Below are 12,905 nucleotides of genomic sequence, written 5' to 3'. Positions count from 1 at the left end.
GACATGATGGTGTTTTGAAATAGAGCCAAGAAGGCAGGGTTTAGCTAATTTGGATTCATTATGAAATGTTTTTTCCGTAGTGAGGTCTTTTTTGGGATGCAGGACACTCTCAGCCTCCTCAACTCGGGTAAGTGAAAACACAGATGTTTCAGGTGGAAGTTTCTCGATAGACTCTGTTTCTCAGATGGTCAGCTGGATAAATGGAATATCATCTTACATTGGTTCATTCACCGAAATCCTGGCTTTCTCGGCTGCCTTAAAAACCCCTTTTTTCTTTCTATGGACGCAATACCGCTCTTGGGGTGGTATATGGTTTATCGCAGGCCCTTCAAGTTGGAAGTGGTTTTATTGAATTGGGAGTGATTCCACTCACCAAGCAACACATGGCCGAGGGATGGAAAAGAATAAAACCCTCATCGCGTGGTATTTATCAGTGCTTTAGACTCATGCGATATGTTCCTCAGCCGTCGGATCAAGCAAGATGGATCTACGGTCAGGAATAATCGAGCATGTTGGTGGGTCCAGGTGGTTAATCGCTGTGCTTCTAGGTACTACGACATCTTCCTCCACTGTTGGATCTGGTGAGGTGATTCGATGGTTAAGATAAAGGATGCAAGTCTGGGTGTGGACTATCTTCCGTGCTTGTTTCACTTCATGGCGGGAATCGATGGTTTTTGCACGTTCTACATGATCGAGGGTTATCCCCCATTCAGACCCAAAATCCTTTTGGACTGGTCCCTATTTCCTCATCAGGTTCAATTCTTATTTTAAAGTGTGTGCTTGTTTCCGGTCCGATTTGAGTCTCGTCTATCAGATATCTAAGGGGAGATCGCACGGTCTTAGCTTTGTCTGTTTTTTGAGGGTATAGCAGTTTTATTTGTAGAGCTCGAGGTTTTGGCCTTTAGCTCGGTGTCCTTAGCTTTTAGAGGATATTTTTTTCCTTGGCCCTCAGTTCCTGGTGGACTGTTGTATTATATGTAATTTTCTTTTCGATTTAATGAAATAGAAGGTACGACTCTTGCTTCAGCAAAAAGTAAAAGAGAAAATTTGACCAACACTTAACCAATTATCTGCTCATCCAACCTCCTATTTCCTTGTGCAAACCTTGAGGTAATTAGCTCCTAAAATATAGGAAGTTCCTCCTATTTTCTTGCACAATTCCCAAGGATGGATCTCTTCACTCCATGCAACAATTGTACACTCAACTAGTATACAACTCATGTTACACTTCCCTTTCATCTCCACTTTATCTGAGTAATTTGAATTTCATGCATGCATTAGCTATTTTGGGTTGATCAATCAGTTAAGTGACAATTCTTTGAGTTAGACTATTGTTCCACTAAACAAATGAACTTCAAATGACTCTATCAATAGTTAGAGGTCACTTAACTGAATACAACTAAAAATAAATAAACTTGATTGCTAAAATTTAGTAATCACACGTGCATAATTGAACTCCAAGTCCTCGAAATAAAATTTAGTGAGCTAACTTAGTTACAAGAGCCATGTCACACTAGTTAACTACCTCCAAGTTGTCTTGCTGATGTGGAAATTCAATTTACTCAATTTGACTAAGGCTAAAGTCAAATTGAGCTTTTCTTGCTACATTCTTTTAACATATTTCGTTACTAAATTTTTTGTTTTAAGGCCCATTTTTTACCTCAAAATTTACCTAATGCAACATCAACTCTGAAGGTCCCCATAAAAAATATTCCTTGTCTATTCTGATAAACCCCGCACTAGCTAAGACCTGCCCATACAGAATTCGGTCCCGTGATGACATGACACTCACTGCTCCTTCTGAATGCCTAGGCTCTCGAACTTGTCTCGACTCGCCTTAAGTCCTCCTTGACTACAAGGAAATTTCAATCTTAGTGAGTCAAAGGGATTTTCTAATTTTTTTCTCAATCGTAGAGTTTAAACCGAGATTATATGAAGAACTTGGTTACACCCAAGATATGCACAACCACCAGAATTCACATCAATACATCAACGCAATGAACTTCAAGTTTTTACCATAAATAGAATACATCCATGATAATATGAAATTTCCTTCCACATAGGAATCGTGTTCAAGCCAAATCTATGGTTACTATACTCTATAGTTTTGACTATAACAACCCCAGGCCTAGCCAACATAGGTCCTAAACAATTCCATCATGCCTCTTAGCATAGTCATCCATAAATGCATTATTTCATTCATTGCTCCAAGATTAAGGAACATGGAAATTAGATACACACACAATATGGATTCATGTTGACTCAAAACTAAGCTACAAACAACTCTTTAAAAACAAGATTGTAATGCTCAACCACCTAGATCCACGCAAGCCATATTCAACTCCTTAAATTGCAATATTCTTAACATAGAGACCCTCTGATATTTATAACATTCAAACATGGAAATTTACTCCATAGTAGTTTAAAAAATTTCTTAAACCATTAGTAGAAATCATGTAAATAGTCAGGAGTATATCAACAATTACAGGGATCTACCAACCCCTCATATCATGAGCACAATCATGCAATACATCTCATTGTAAACACATGTGGAATAATCATTCCTTCATTAGAAATATTGATATACTCTTGATTATATAACAACATCGCTTATCATTCAAGTGCAACAAACATACATAGAGGTATAAGTAAACACTTTATCTTCTCAGTTAAATGATTGGAAACTTTGAGAGGGACTTCAACTCTTCTCCCAACCATAGGCTAACTACATTGCTATTCTTTCTTGCAGATAACCACCCTCGAGCCAAATTCAAAGTATAAGGAGTGAAGTACTCAATGGAAGATCACAATAGTCATTCATAACACATGTAATCTAGAGCACATAGTTCATCAACCTGTAATCCAATAGGAGTACAGAGATCACAGTGTCTCCACCCAACAATCACTTCTAGGAATCTAGAACATGCATCTCCTCCACCTACGATCTAGTAGGAATCCATAACACATAGTGTCTCCACCTAAGCAATCACTTACATGAATCCAAATCCCACAATGTATCCACCTAATTCACACTACAAGAATCCAAAGCCCATAGTACCTCCACCTATAATCCGGCAAGAATCAAAAGCCCACTATGCCTCAACCTGATAGATTTCATGGGAATCTAGAGTCCACCTTCAAGGTGTCCACATTTGAAACACCAAGAGAAGGCTCAAAGTGCCCAATGTATCTACCTATTGAGCAAGAATCCAGAGTCCATTGTCGCTCTACCTTATCAAAACCATATTTCAACCTAAGCTTCCACTAAGCTCTTCTAGTGTTTCACATGCATTTATATCCATGCAGTCTTTCTCATAACTGTGTTACCATTGCACCTAGATCTCACATTCCTATCTCAGCCTTCTTTTTGATAGCATACTTGTAGCTCGTTTCTTGAGTGTCATTTTTGTGAGAGAGTTCTTTCATCTCTCCTTTCTACCCTATTGGGCATCCCCCCTTATCCTCTCATCTTGTCTATCCAATTGTTGACGGTGTTGGACTCACCAACATCAAGGGATCTCCCTGGTATGAAGTCCCAACTAGGCCTCACACCGTTTGGTGTAGGAGTCTCATCCGGTACGATGGCCTGTTTGCCATTATCTTAAATATATGCCTCAACTCTTGCTTGTCAACACAAGAGAGTGGTTTTCTTTGTCTTCGAGAAGTGAGGTTCGCATGCCTGGTGAGTGTAAGTGTCACTTGTTTCAACGGTTCCTTCACTGTCGAGGGAGAGGGTGAGAGTGAGTTCCAGGTTGATTGGGAGCAATCCCAACAATGTTAGGAACACAAAACACAACAAGACATGCACATCTTCTGGAGGAGCCATCCACATGGATGTGGTAGTCATGACATACAAGGTAAGATAACACGTACAACACTCAACAGATTAGTCTGAATGAGTGAACTGGTTGTTACAACAAGCTTCATTTGAAAGGTCTGCCTGATGTCCAGGAGAGCAGTCTACATGGGTGAGATAGAATTAACAACATATACAACACATTTCCATTAATAGATTATGCATTACAACAAATGAAGTAGTTCAGATGTAGAACAGAGGTTAAAGCAACATGCATTACAAGTGTTAAATATCAGTCTTACAACAAAAACAATACATGTGTGAAAACATGTTGGCCTGTTAGCAGGATTCTGAATTAAGGGAAAGTTCCAAGACACATTGTTACACCATATATCACTAACCTCGAGTGCGAGGCATTGGAGCCAATACTTACTCCTCAAAGAAATATTACAAACTCTCTTGGCTATGTGGGAGGTGCTGAGGTGAAAAGTCCTTTACATGTACAAATGAAGGGGTATTTATAGCCAAAGGTGAAACAGACCCTTGTGGTTGTTCAACTAACCTCATGACCATTTGGCTTCCACGACTTTTTGACTTACATGACTCTTTGTTCAATAAGTGGGTCTCTTGGACTTCCACGTTACATCACATTGATTGATAATATAGTCCATAATGGAGATGTGGGCGACATGACTTGACACGACTTGACATGACAGTGCTGGTACATTCGTGTTGCTACTGGAGTGCATGTTGAGCTATAGTGTTGTTGGGTGATGGATGTCTTCATGGTGTATCATAGCTTCACCTCCGCATGGTGAAGTGCATGAAGTCTTTGATGGTCCTTTGTTCACTTGATGAAGCTTTAGCATGTTGTTCCTTTCTTGCATATTGGAAGGCTTGAAAAGCTCATCTGTTCACAAAGGTGTGTGTTTGTCGCATTCGTCTACTTCGCATGCTTCGTTCGTTTGTCTATTGGTGAACCTGTCCTTCTGCATGTGCTCCCTTTGTTCATCCCATTCGTCATCTTTCCATGTTTGTTGGTGTACCTATACTTGCAGTCACTTATGATGAGACGACATCAAATCCAAAACCTCCTAGTCTACCATGGCACATGATCATTTCAGATGCAGGTGACTGGGAAAGGTGGCAAGGTTGTGAAGTGGGATGATGGCTCTGGGCACTACTAATGAAAATTGCGCAAGTGTCATTGAGTGATGGAAACGGGCAATCTGAACCAACAATGACTGCCTGCGAGGTCTTGCTCAGCTTGGAGGCAAAATTGCGCAAATTTTGGGAGGGACAATCCGAGCTACAAGAAGGTAAGGTAGACGTGCTCTGCACGTTTTTCATAACGAATAGGAAGCAGGGCTAGATAGCCATATTTGCATAATTTTCCGGAGGAACAGGTCGGGCTGCATGAAGGGTCAGCAGGTAGAAATTCCATAGTTTTTGAGAGGAACTGTTTGGGAGACTGGTAGACAAAACTGAACAATTCCTAGAGGGAATTGGAAGTTGGATATTGGGGTAACTGGCAGCCAAAACTACACAATTCCTAGAGGGAACTGGCAATTGGATGCTCAGTCACTGGCAGCAGAAACTATGCAATTCCTGGAGGAAACTGGCAGTCTGCTGTTAGGAGCTACTAGCGGGGAAATTGCATTGAGGCTATGAAGTCGGTCTGTTAATCATCTCTGGGAAATTTTTGAGTTGAGTGGACTGCTGGATAGTAGAAGGTTTGCTCATGAAAACTGTGCAATTTCTTAGATGAGAAGCCGGTCAATTGTCCGGATGATTGACTGGGAAAACTACGCAATTTTTTTACGGAGACAGGGACGAGCACTTGGTGTCTGTCTGGCTTGTGTACGCAATTTCCTCAGTTAGTTGAGCGAGTGAGGTTAGTGGCCTCTGCACAACTTTTGAAGGGAATTAGTCCCAAGGTAACTGCCAGGTCTGATTGTCTGGGTGGTCAACATGGAAGTTGATTGAACTTCTTGTGGGCAGCGAAGCTTGAAAAGACTAGCTTGGTGCTTTTACACTGTTATGGTTGACAATCAATTGATTCGATGGCAGGGTGATGGTCCAAATATCAGAGGGGAGTTTGGTTTTCAGGACTTCAACAAAAATGACTAAGTGTCTGAACAATCGAAATATGCATAGGTGATCATGCAAACACACACTCACATGACTCGATGACGAAACGAATCAAACCACTCTAGACACACATGTTCAACATGACTGACCAATGTGCAAGTGACAAGCGCGACACTCATGATTGACCGTTCGTTAATCAAGATGATGTTTTCACGATAGTGAACATGACTATGTGTGTGAGTGCGACGAATGCTTTCATAGAGAACACAATAAGCACATATGAAGTGAATACTTTGAGCATAACCAGAACATGGTTGCAAGCATGACTTAGACACTAGCATGCAGAAACTTGAATGAAATGAACAAACAAGGCAGATGCGAGGACTCACACGAGCTCATGGAGCGAACCCACATGTGTGTAGTCATCAAGTGAAACTCTCAAGGGAGGCTCTGAAATTGGTGTAGGCCAAAATTTTGGAGGGTGGTTGTAGCTGCTACAACACTTGGCGACACACTGGTAGAACTCCGGTTTCTCTGTTTCGGTTCATTGCTAACATAGGGCCTTGGTGTTTTAGGGAGTATCGAATCGTTGTGTGGGTTACTTCAGCTTCCCCACTTACCCCATGGACATACATGGTTCACCCTTTACCAACTCAGTCAAACACAATCAAAATTTAAGCTTAGATCTTAGTGTTTCGAATCCGGGAAGGGAAGTTTAGCTTACGAGTTGAAGATTTTCAAAGTATAATTTTTCATCTCTGGTGTTACTCCGCTACCAGCAGACCTAGGCAGTACCTCGACAGAGTCACATAGGAACACACACATTGCTCCACTACCAGCGAGCCTGGTCAATACCCTAGTGGAGTTGCATGCTTCACCTCTCTGTGCAGGAAGCCTTTCTCTTCTTTCGTCTTTGTATTTTTCAAGAGGATTGTGCATAGGCACTTACTTATTTTTGGGGCAGAAGAGGGATTTCGACTTATTGAGAGTAGAAGAGGTTGTTCCTTCAAAGAAGCATGTAAGACCTCTTACATAAGTTTGCTCATTTAGATTTTCCCCTTCTCCATTTCTACTAGTTGGATCAGCTTCAACACACAGAGCTTAAGGTTGAGTATAGGCATGGGGCTTCCCAGTGTGGACACAGGTTCACAGTTGGACCAAAACTTCCCTTGCAGATGGTTCATAATTTTCCATCAAGACTTCATAGGTCGAAGGTTACAACCAAGCACAGAGAAGGTGGACACAAGACTGGCCAAGTGCTACAGTGTCATGAGTTTTCCTCAAATTTCAGCCACATACTCTATTCAAAAGCTAGAATGTAGTAGTTGGCAGAACTTATTTCCGGAAACAAAAATAGTAATATACCAAGCATACAAAACAATGTAAAAAAAAAATCGTAAGAAAATCAAACAAAGTGAAAACAACAACAAGCAAGCAAAGAAACCAAGTCAGTAAGCAAACACTCATGCAAACCAAAAATCAAAGACAAGCGAACAAGAAAACATTACTCCTACTCCTAAGCTAATGGTGCATGGGTCGTCTCATGTGAGGTGATACTTCAAATGCAGCCACCAATGCATTGGTTGACCCATGTTGGTGAAGGCATGGTTCACGAACAAGACAGCTATGCGAACGAGCAAACAAAAAGATATAACAATGAAGACAAACACACTCCGAGTTTATGATCGACCACAAAACAGAGATGAGTGAATGCGCATGACATGCACTCTGTGGAGATGTCATGGTGTTGTGCTACACTGCATGCAAATATTGAGTGTATGCATTCTCTTGACTATGACATGCAAGCAAACGTGAGAAAGGTAGGCCACTTATGTTTTGCATGTCTGCTTGTTGTGTAAGATTCCTCCAACTCATGAGCGATGGGATCGTGTGGCTTGAGTGGAGGAAGTGAAAGATGGGTGCTTGGTTGATCTTCAATGCAAAGCAGAGAGTGATGAGGAGCCTTGAATGTTTCAACAATTTCCTGATCAGAAGTGAAACCAACGTCAGGACAGCAAGGGCCTGACATAACCATCATCTCGGGCCGAAGTGCCTCGACAATCTGTAGGGTTTCAATTTTGTTGACAGATAGATCATCGTAGACCAGTGTCTTGGAAAGATTGACAATGGTTGAATCAACATCGTGGTTAGATGAGGAAGTGGATAGATCACAACAACCAAGATCAGGAAATTCAAGATGTTTGTCAGCATCCTCATGATTTGATGAATCAGGTAGAGGGGTTTATGAGAAGCAAAGATGTTCAACCTCTATGTTTTCAAGAAAGATAAATGATAGATTGACTGGATTTTCCTAGGAAGATGTGTCCTCTCCGCACTGTAATGACAGAATGACATCCGAGGTGTCCTGTGAATGATCTGAAGTATAAACATCTGGAAATGGATTTTCACAGGAGAAATCAGCAGTGGCAGAATCACAAGGGATGTCAGGATGAAGCGAATGAGGCGCGGCTGGAAGGGAGTCATCCTTCACCATGGGTTCTTATTTAGATTCCCACGCACACTCATCATGAATGATGGCATAGGTTGGTTACATAACACCAACTCTATCAACAGCTTGATCCTCATTCACAACAGGTGAGGAGTCCGGAATCAGAGAACACAAAACAAAAATCTGGAGGATCAATAGAATGTGAGGATGAGGTCAAGGGAAAGATTCCATGTGACAACCAACATGATTGTAAGCCAAATATGCACAAATCTCAAGAGAAGGTGGGGTGGGAGAGTATGATAGTTCAACAGAGGTATGTGCATGATCTCCCACATCACTCCATGGTGGTGGAGTTGTTTGATGAGGTGAAGGTGGACAATCACTTGTGTCAGCGACTGTGCCTGCATGTGATTGTGCAGCTCCATCAACGAATCATGTTGAGTGGGGTTCGGATATGTGAAGAAGATACTGAAATATTACATAAAGAAACTCCCAATCAATTTCCTCTTTAGGGAATCGATATGCAAGATTACAAAAGTGTGTGTAAAACTGATCAATCAATTCATTAGGTTCTTTTTGTAATTTTAGAATTTCTTGATCAAGTGCTTTCCAGTTAAAGTGATTAAAATCATGGTCTATCACTTGTAGAGCGATAACTAGGGTCTCTCACACCACCAATTATTCCACATTATTAAGTCAATCCGGGATCGTTTTGTTCATTCAAGGAGTAACTCAATCTGAGGCTGTTTTGTCCAAGTAATGCTCGGTAGTATAGCGTTCTAATGATTTGAAAGGAAACAAACACTAAGCTGTAACTAAACCAACTTAAAAGATAAAATCACACAAAGCAGTTGATCAGTCAAGGGTACGGAAACAATAACCCTTCCCTTTAGAAACTGATAAAGAAAGAAAACCAAAGCATGGACTTATAGGTCTGGGAGCTAGGCAGCGTCTTGTTGGGCTCACGACAGCCTTAGGCCTGCTATCACGCAAAAGCAATAAAGGCAGATTAGCGAAAGTAAAATGGAACAGCAATTCTAAAATGGAACAGCAGTAATCAAATCGAACAGCAGTAATTAAATGGAACAGCAAACTATCATAAACAGGAAACGTCAATCATATAAATTGGAACAGCAAACTCAAATGTATGTACACGTTCTAGACTACTGTAGCAATCCGAGAGTAATGTATGATGTGACTATGTTTCTGAACAAAGTGATATTATCTTCAAGCCTCGCAAATACTTATTTTATATGAATCCAATGATGATAACATTCATACCAATATCTTGCTATAGAAATGGATGCAATTCGAATAGATTCACTTTGTGTAATACAGAGACGTGGGTTAAAGAACTTATTCAAATTTAGATATTAATTAGGAAGCATAGTCTATCATATAAAAGATATATCAGATTACTGAAACAAGAGAAATAAGCAAACCACACAAATCACCGTATGATACAATAGCAAGTGATCGTCGGAGCTGGGCCCTTGGCTACCAATGGTACACTGCTTAAAGTTACTTCAGATGCAGAAACGAGGTGAATACCAAGTCCTTTATATTGATTGCATTAACAAAAGTATACAAAATCAGGTCTTAACAAAACTTAATGATCAAAGTTGTTCTGAAGCTTGTAATTACAACAACAGTCGTCCCCCACGCTCGATGGCGTGGTATCTTTATATAACAGAAATGACGGAGATATCTAGATACAAAAGATAAGCTAAAAATCGTTCAGTTCTTCTCTTTCCTTCAGAAATCGTTCAGTTCTTCTCTTTCCTTTCTTGCGTTCTCCGTCTCGGTATCCTGCGTTCTTTTCCTGGACTATTCGGCTCTAATTTTACTTGATCTTGTCCGCATCCGGTTCCCTGTCGACGGGACAGCAGTTATTTTCCCTTCGCTTCTTGTTTTTACTCGATGATTCCCTGTTTCCGTGTCCTTCTGCATAGAAAACATCAATTATTAGTGATTGAGCTTCGTTTGTCCATTTTCACACAATTTATCAAAACCCTTATATTCTTTAGACTCATAATGCAGAAAAGGTTAGAAATATTATTGAAAAACCACTAGATTGCTTGTCAAAAAGCATACCTTCCAAGTGCTCCACACACCCCCTTGCTTACCCTATTTCATGTCCTCATGAAAACGTTATAATTGGCATGCAAGGCTGTGAGAGAGTAGGCCGGAGAAGGGATCTCACGAAGAGGTCGACAACCATGATTAGCAACTAGATGGTCAAAGAACTGATCTGCAGGCATCTCATATAGGGCCTGATATCCAGGTACAGGATGCCAAATAATTGGGCTGCGAAACCGATACCCCAACCAGAATGGTCCTGCTCGCAGAATCTGTTCCCCATAGAGACTCAATCGACTGGCAGCCAATTCAAAATTCTCAAAGTTAAAGGGTTCCCTGAGCTGGATGCTTGGGTTAGAGGTTCGGTAGCGAAACTTTGCAGCATGGAGGGCATGGTCTTTAATAGTCAGGAAATACTCCAGACCATTTCGGATCAAGTCTCCATGCATGGGACCTAATATCTTCATGACACCTGGGATCCTCATCACACTCCTATGCTCTCTCCATAATGCTCCTGGGTCCCTAGGTTCAGCTCGTACCCATAGGTCTAAACTATTCTCTTGCCTCTGGAAGATGTTGTAAGCTTTAAGCCATTTTAACTGATTCACCCCAAATGAGATAAAGGCTTGGAATTGTATATCGCCAACGAAAGGGCCAGGATTCAAATCAGTTTCCTGGTCTAAGACAAGATTGTGCAGGTAAAATTCACATAACAACCTTTGAACTTTAACTCCATAGTGCTTGCAGCAGTCTATAAAATCATTAACAGTGTTGATATGGATAGGTGCTCCTGCCCTAACAGCTTTTATTTTTAATCTCAAATATCGTTCAAGCAAAAACAAAGCATAATTTTTAGCAGGGGCTCTACAAGTCAAAACATCAGTATACAAGGAACACAGGGTGTCCATCTGCTTAACAACACTATCTAGTTGACGAGTTACCTTAGCAACCTTTTCCTGCTCCTTCTGCCATCCTTCAAAGGCCTGGCTCTCAGACTGACTGATGTTTCGAAGTTGCTGTTGGAGCTCTTCATATCTTTCCTTGGGGACCGTCTGTTCTCGCAACTGCTCAGCCTCCTGCTGGGCTTCCTTCATCATTTTATGCAAGGTTCTGGTTTTTGGGTCTTTCTTCCACACAGCCGTAGAAGCTGGAAGTTTAACCTGGACCTTCTTATTACGTTGTTTGGAATTTCGGACCCGAATTACACCCGAAGGAGGTGCTTCTGTTTGAACCTCTTTGCTATCCGTTTCCTTTTTAATGCGAACAAAGGGTTGCTGTGGTCTTCCTGCCACCGGAGCCTCTTGCTGTTGGGTAAGACTGTGGCTTATTATTAGCCGAATCAGTCTGTGGTGGCTAACAACCGTATCTGTGTGCTGAGCCTTCTTCAGGCTTCGGGCCGCATCATGTAATAACGAATTTAAAAGGGCAGGGAGATTTACAGAACATTTTCCCTTTAAAACAACTAGAAGTTTTAAGTGACGAGCCCTTACCACATCTTTTCTCCCTTCGCAGGTGATATAGCTCTGCACTATCTTCGCCAGCTCGGTCCAGGGTTCCCCCAATGTTGTCGGCAGAACTCCTTTCCCTTTGACTGTCAGACTTTGGCCTTCGCTTTGGAAAATTTCCATTACTTTCTGCAGTCTTTCCTTCTTCAGCTCCCATCTGGGTCCAACAGCTGGTAATCCTGAGGTTTCTGCGATAATGTCCTCCGTAACTCCTATCCGCTTTCCTCCGACTATAGAGTGGTTTTCCTGCAAATTTTGCAGGAATTCCAACGCTACAGCCTCATTCGATTCTTGCAGGCGGTTGAAGTAATTCAACCATCCTGCATTTTCCAGAATTTCGCGGGCAGCAGCGGACGCGGTCAGCTTGTGCGGTTCACTTCGAATTGTCCTCCCGCCCATAGCTTACTCCAGAAATAGACTCAGGAATGAAACAGCAATTGTTTGCAGTATTTACCAAGCAGAGAGGATACTCGATGCTAATTTTAGGAAGGATCTTCGCAGAGCATGCAGCAAAGAGAAAGATCGTGGATGGCAGTCTGTAGAATGAGATCATCATACCGTTAAATCGTGCCATTATTTTTCCCGAATGGTGTGCATCCACGTAACCATTGGAGTAATGAGGTTACCTCCCCCCCGCGATCTGATAGGCTGCCCCCAGCCGTCAAAGAGAGGAGCAGCAGCCAGTCGGGAGTCAAATCATAAAGTACAGCAGGGAGAATTATGCCATGTTGTAAAAGGACAATGGAGTACCGAAACCGAGGCAGAAAAGTGGATCGCTTTTTAGATAAGCCAGTGTGATATAATGAGGAACCGAGGGGTTGGACGTCTGTCAACTGTACCAAGTCTCCAGTAGTCATTGTCAATTCCGTTGCCATGATTGGTGATAATGTTCATGCGATAATTATATCAGGGTGTGACATATGATACATGCAAAGGATATAAAAGACAAACAGACTTAATATCATACCTGTTGGTGTAAGTATTA

The 12,905-nt window shown here is 41.5% G+C and overlaps 1 pseudogene; it reads right to left on the bottom strand.

The window, feature by feature from the left end:
* The window catches only part of LOC149227222 (CMP-sialic acid transporter 2-like), a 35,406-nt pseudogene extending 27,025 nt beyond the window's left edge, over positions 1–8,381 (bottom strand).
* Positions 8,382–12,905: the final 4,524 nt, after the last annotated feature.

Source organism: Pinus tabuliformis, chromosome J, assembly GCF_031772625.1.
Source record: "Pinus tabuliformis cultivar Carrire ecotype Pingquan chromosome J, CPIR1, whole genome shotgun sequence".
Taxonomy (NCBI): domain Eukaryota; kingdom Viridiplantae; phylum Streptophyta; class Pinopsida; order Pinales; family Pinaceae; genus Pinus; species Pinus tabuliformis.
The sequence above is the reverse complement of the archived record's forward strand: the minus strand, read 5'-3'. Positions and strand labels throughout refer to the sequence as shown.